Source organism: Mauremys reevesii, linkage group 23, assembly GCF_016161935.1.
Source record: "Mauremys reevesii isolate NIE-2019 linkage group 23, ASM1616193v1, whole genome shotgun sequence".
In the NCBI taxonomy this organism is placed as follows: domain Eukaryota; kingdom Metazoa; phylum Chordata; order Testudines; family Geoemydidae; genus Mauremys; species Mauremys reevesii.
In genome coordinates, this window is record NC_052645.1 from 12,094,572 (window position 1) to 12,101,367 (window position 6,796).

The following is a 6,796-nucleotide window of genomic DNA, read 5'->3' on the forward strand; positions in this document are numbered from 1 at the left end:
CTCTGACCACCTCCCCTGGACCCCTATCCAGGGCTTAATTTGCCCCCAGGCTTGCCAGGGCTGAGTAAGTCTGCTGTGAAAAGTGATACTTGTATGTTTGTTAATATCATTTTTCACACAGACTTACTTCCTAGCTAGCAATAAATAAATTACAAGGATTTGTACGTGTCTATGTGCATATTTATTTGTTTTTCCTAAAGCTAAGTCAGTATTTTAGGGGAATGTGTGAGAGCGGCCACCAGCAAGAGTTGGTGGCCGCACTCTGAGGCCACCAGAAAATTTGTCCTGAGAACCCAGAGTCACCATGGCCTTGAGGAAGGAGCAGATTCCAAGCCCAGAAGGGACCAGTGTGATCCTCTATCTGACCTCCTGTATAACGCAGGCCAGAGAGCCTCCCCACAGTAATTCCTCCAGCAGATCTTTTAGAAAAACAGCCCATCTTGATTTAAAAATGGTCAGTGATGGAGAATCCACCTCGACCCTGGGTAAATTGTTCTAATTGTTAGTTATTCTCACCGTTAGAAATGGATGAATTACTTCCAGTCTGAATTTGTCTAACTTCAGCTGTCAGCCGTTGGATGTTTTATACCTTTGTGCACTAGATTGAAGAGCCCATTATAAAATATTCGTTCCCTGTGTAGACGCTTCTAGACTGTGATCAATCCATCCCTTAACCTTCTCTCTGGTAAGTTAAATAGACTGAGCTCTTCGAGTCTATCACTATGAGGCAGGTTTTCCCATTCTTTAATCATTCTGGTGGCTCTTCTCTGTAGAGCCCTGCACAGATACAAAAATGTGTATCCACATCTGATCTGCGATCTGCAAAACTTGTCTGTGGTTATCCACGGATTTGCAGGGCTCTACTTACCATGGCCAGGCTGAGGCTCCGAGGCATCCCCCTGCCAGAGCCTGGTCGAAGAGAAAGCGTGGGCAGCCGTTGGCAGGTGGAGGGACCCAGGCTCCCCACAGCTGCCAGCGCAGCACTCCCCAACCCGGCTCTGGCTGAGGGGGGCAGATTTCCTGGTTACAATGACCATTTACCTGCTGATTTTAGAAAGTCTAACTGTAGTCATTTCTGTTTAACATCCTCCTAGTGAATATTAGCACAATGGAAAGAGTGTTCTTACCACCATCAGATGAGACTATGTCAGGACTGGGAGCCAGGCAGCTCTGAATTTGGATCCTGGCTCTACAGTTCGCTATGTGGCCTTGAACAAGGCACTATGGGAAAAAGTTTCCACTCGTGCAGGATAGTTCTGGTTTTGGGAGCTGTGTCTGAGACCCCTGGAACCTGGGTTTCAGAGATGCTGAACACCCACACTTATTTTAAGGTAATAGGCACAATGGGTGCTCAATGTCTATGAAAACCAGGCCTAAAGAGTCTCAGATTGGGCACCCAAAGTCACTGGCCGAGTGACTTGCCTGAGGTCACACACAGAGTCTGTGGCACAGCTAGGGCTCTAGAACCCAACTTTGTGTCAATGGGAACTCCACCAGGGGGGTCAGTGATACAGTGTGGCCCTAGGCTGGTCCTACAGCAGTGATTACTGCTTGCACATTACTTAGACGAATGAATGAATGAATGAATGAATGCACTACTGGCCTGCGTCCCCTTCAGCCAGTGTTTATCCCAGTAACCAACTAGCAGATTCCAGTTATTTGCTGCTTCAGGGACTCCTGGGCTTTGTTTCTAGATTTGCCGCGGGTGCATTATGGGTAAAATCCACATCACCCTCATAAACCCAAGTAATTGCTGCAGCGGAAGAGTGTGTGTGTGCTGTAACAGTAAACTGAAACTCACCGCCCGCCACCCAGCCCTGCCCCTCTCCCGCGGCTCCACTCCTGTGCCAGGAGCCGGGTGGGTGTCTCTGAATCTATGTAAACGTGGATTGGGCGGCCCCTCCCTTGACCAGCCATCTCCTTTGTCCTATGCGGGGTCAGCACAGGTATCTCTGTCCCTGCACAACTGATTTACCTACAGCCCTTCCCTAGTACAGCCCCAGTGTAGGGCGAAGTGAGGCACCAGTCCTCTGCATTTCTTCCTCTGTGTCTCTATTTAACCTGCCTCTGCCTCAGTTTGCTGATCCACCCATGGAGACATGATAGCACAAAGGAGCAGACAGTAAAATATCAATCAGAATAAATGCCTCTATATCCATCACCTTAAAATAACAATAATCGGGAGTGGGGCAGTCAGGTTCCAGGGAAACCCTTTCTGATTTAATGTTTAGTGCCTGATGCCTATTGAAGCAGCAGCTCTTGTTAATTAGCTATTCACTGTAGGCTTCTTTACATCTTCTGCAGATGCTTGGCATGAGCGCGACACACATTGGCACAGATGCCCCTTGGCGCCATCGTGTGGTCACGATAAGTTTTACGCTGACACAGGTAAGTTGGTACAAATTTACTGGCTTCCAGAGCCTGCCTGGGCCCGAGGGTGGGGCACTGGCCTTTACCATGTGTGACGCCTCCACCGAAAGGAGGCGACACAATGCAAAATCAAAGAGAACGTTGCGCTCAAGTCTTAGAGTTCGTCAAACCATAAACCCACTTAGCAAAGGTTTCCCATGATATTTGTAAACAGACGTAGGACCCAGTTGAAACAAGGGGTTTAAAACAAATAAACCTGCCCCATGCAGTGTCTGCAACCCAGAGGGGGCAGCACTGAGCCCCATCTGAACTTGAAAACAAGCCTGAGCAAAGTGAAACTAACGTTCATGGGTTTTCTTTCTCCCAGCTGGGGGCCGGATGCCAGGTGTATAATGCTGACAGTGTGGAGCAGGTTGGTATTATTGTGTTTTCTCTTCTTGCTGAGTGAGAAGAGCTGTGAGGGGATTAAAAGACAAGAGGGCTTGATTCTGATGTTGGCTGAGATGCACCTAGATGCTCTTTAAATTAACTTTGCACCTGCCAGTGTTCTGGGCCAGGCCAGACCCTGCCTGCTTCAAGGGGTAAATTAGAGCAGCCTCAGGGACCCAGAGTCCTCTATGCCACAGGCAGCTGAGACTAGTCAGAGCCCAGGGCACTCCAGTCACCCCCCTCCCCTGACACGCCAGCACCCACACTAGGGGCTGCAAGAGGCCCTGGCACAGAGCCATTCTGTCCACTTCATGCTGTCTGGGAAACCCAGTCTCTCAAGGGCGGGACTGAAGGATATTGGTGCAACAAGCAGCAGCTACCCCAGCTACTGACTTCAGTTCTGGGCCAGATTTTCAAAAGTGCTCAACCGCCCACCTGCAGAGTGCGCCTTTAGAAACATCCCCACTTATTTTGGTGCCTAAAGGAGCTGTTTTGAAAACCTGGCTCTAAAGCACTCCTGATTTACACTGGCCTGAAAGGAGAACCAGGTCCGCTGTGTGCTATGAAATCCATGTCAGGGCCTTGCATACTTCCAAGCCTCATTTCCATACACTGGACGTTTTTAAAAACAGGCCCTCCAACCTCCTGTCTCCTTGTCATTCCTTACTGAACCCAATCTTGGGCCAAAATCTCAGCATATTTGGGGGGGGTGGGCAGGGGCGGCTCTAGGAATCCCGCCGCCCCAAGCAGGGCGGCACGGGGCGCGCTCTGGTGGTCGCCGGTCCCGCGGCTCCGGGGGACCTCTGGCAGACGCGCCTGCGGAGGGTGCGCTGTTCCCGCGGCTCCGGTGGAGCATCCGCTGGCATGTCTGCGGGAGGTCCACCGGAGCCGCGGGACCAGCAAACCCTTCACAGTCATGCCTGCGGGAGGTCCACCGGAGCTGCGGGACCAGCGCACCCTCCGCAGTCATGCCTGCGGGAGGTCCACTGGTCCCGCGGCTCTGGTGGACTTCTGGCAAACGTGCCTGCGGGAGGTCCACTGGTCCCGCGGCTCTGGTGGACCTCCCGCAGGCATGACTGCGGGAGGTTCACCGGAGCTGCGGGACCAGCGAACCCTCCGCAGTCATGCCTGCGGGAGGTCCACTGGTCCCGCGGCTCTGGTGGATCTCCCGCAGGCATGACTGCGGAAGGTCCGCCGGAGCCGGCTGCCGCCCTGCCGGCAAAATGCCGCCCCAAGCGCGCGCTTTGCGCGCTGGGGTCTGGAGCCGGCCCTGGGTGTGGGCAGGCCCCTGATCTACATCTTTCCTTCTGCAATTGGAAGACTCAGCTCCAGTTTTGAAATGCTTAAACTCCTGGGCAATGCTGGGCAGGTTGACTCAGCCCTTTATCCTTGTCCACATCAGGCCCTGTGCCGTTTGCTGCATGTGGCTCTTTCAGATGAGACCTTACAACCTAAGGTCTTTCCTGCTCTGTGCAGGCAATAAGGAGTGGGTGACGGTGCTTCTCATAAGAGCAGGAGGCACTCTCGCTGTCAGGCAGGGCGCGGTGGGACAGGCGGCTACTGCTCTCCACCCCAAAGGTAGCTGCTTTTCAGTTGTGCTGTACATGGCTGATGAGGCGCTTTGGGAGAAAAGGCGTCACAGAAATGTGAAGTGTTATTAGGCTTCTGTTTCTAATCAAGCCTGTGCTCAGCTGTCTGCCAAACATGAAACAGGCATATTCTTCTGGGAGGGGTCATTAATGCCTTAATTATATAAGGAAACGGTATCCAGGGCCAGCTCCCGGCACCAGCTAAAGAAGCAGGTGCTTGGGGCGTCCAATATCAAGGGGCGGCCCTCTGGCCGCTATGGGGGCAGCATGTCCGGGTCTTCGGCGGCGATTTGGTGGCGGGTCCCTCAGTCCCTCTCAGAGCGAAGGACGCGCCGCTGAATTGCTGCCGGAGTGGAGCGGCGCGATTGCACTGCCACAGCTTTTTTTTTTTTTTCTGCTTGGGGCGGCAGAAAACCTGGAGCCGGCCCTGATGGTATCTGGCCCAAACGTTAGCTAAGTGGAAGTCTGCGGCGGCAACCAGACATTAGGCTGACATCTATGCCCCATTTGCATCAAATGGAGCAGCCCACAGAGCCTCTGGGGACCAGCACGCAATGCTCCCCATTGTGATTCGAAAGGCTTAAGTACAAAGGCTACAAGTCCTAGCATGCAACCCTCCAGCTCATGCAAAAGTCCGGTATGTGTTAGGAAATCGAGCCAGGGCTGAAAACTGCTTAGCAGTGGGTCTCCTTAAATGGAAAACAGCTGAACTGCTAGTACAGACTGGGCTGAACCATTTGCAGCAGTTACTGAAAGTGTGATTGAGAATCAACAGCAAAGGGGTAATTTCCTAGTGTGGACATGATTTCAGTGGCCTCAGCCCAGGCCACAAATCCGAAAGTCCTAGTGTGCAATTCTCCTTGATCCAAGGAGCAGGGGTGAGGTGAGGCTACAGAGACTTAAGGTTTATCTTGATTGGAGTGGATGGCACCTGCTCCTTGGATCAAGGAGAATTGCACACTAGGACTTGCACACTGTGTGGCTCCCATCTTTCTCCACATTCATCTGAGCCTCTTGTCCTCATCTAAAGCCCGTGTTTAGGCAGAATAGCCAGGATCCCCTTCTTATAGTCCTGGGGGGGGGGGCAGGGGCGGGGACAGACAGCAGACATGGCAGAGTGAGGGGCAGAGCTGCCCACATTGGATAACTGGCTCTCAGCTGAGCAGTCTCCCACCCCAGTTTGGTTTTCCTGGTGGGTGGGAATGTGACTAAAGAACAGATGAGACACATTAATTATTTTTAAACCAGGAAAACAATTCATTCCCAGCCCGAGGCGAATCCAGACCAGAGCTGCTTCTCCAACGCCTATGGGGCCTCTGCCCTCATCCTCCGTTCAGTACCACTCTCAGATGGTTGCAATGATGAGTTTGAGTGGCAGCCCTGAGAAATCCCCGGGAAGCCAGAGTCTCAAGCCAAAAGCCTTAGAGGAACAGGTTGGCCGTAGTGAGGACATCCCCATGGACAACACCTGTTTTGGTGTCTGAACCCCCTACAAGTGCAGGCTGGCTGAGCACATAAGAACATAAGAACATAAGAAAGGCCGTACCGGGTCAGACCAAAGGTCCATCTAGCCCAGTATCTGTCTACCGACAGTGGCCAATGCCAGGTGCCCCTGAGGGAGTGAACCTAACAGGCAATGATCAAGTGATCTCTCTCCTGCCATCCATCTCCATCCTCTGACGAAGAGAGGCTAGGGACACCATTCTTACCCATCCTGGCTAATAGCCATTTATGGACTTAGCCACCATGAATTTATCCAGTCCCCTTTTAAACATTGTTATAGTCCTAGCCTTCACAACCTCCTCAGGTAAGGAGTTCCACAAGTTGACTGTGCGCTGCGTGAAGAAGAACTTCCTTTTATTTGTTTTAAACGTGCTGCCTATTAATTTCATTTGGTGACCCCTAGTTCTTGTATTATGGGAATAAGTAAATAACTTTTCCTTATCCACTTTCTCAACATCACTCATGATTTTATATACCTCTATCATGTCCCCCCTTAGTCTTCTCTTTTCCAAACTGAAGAGTCCTAGCCTCTTTAATCTTTCCTCATATGGGACCCTCTCTAAACCCCTAATCATTTTAGTTGCTCTTTTCTGAACCTTTTCTAGTGCTAGAATATCTTTTTTGAGGTGAGGAGACCACATCTGTACACAGTATTCGAGATGTGGGCGTACCATGGATTTATATAAGGGCAATAATATATTCTCAGTCTTATTCTCTATCCCCTTTTTAATGATTCCTAACATCCTGTTTGCTTTTTTGACCGCCTCTGCACACTGCGTGGACATCTTCAGAGAACTATCCACGATAAGTCCAAGATCTTTTTCCTGACTCATTGTAGCTAAATTAGCCCCCATCATGTTGTATGTATAGTTGGGTTTATTTTTTCCAATGTGCATTACTTTACA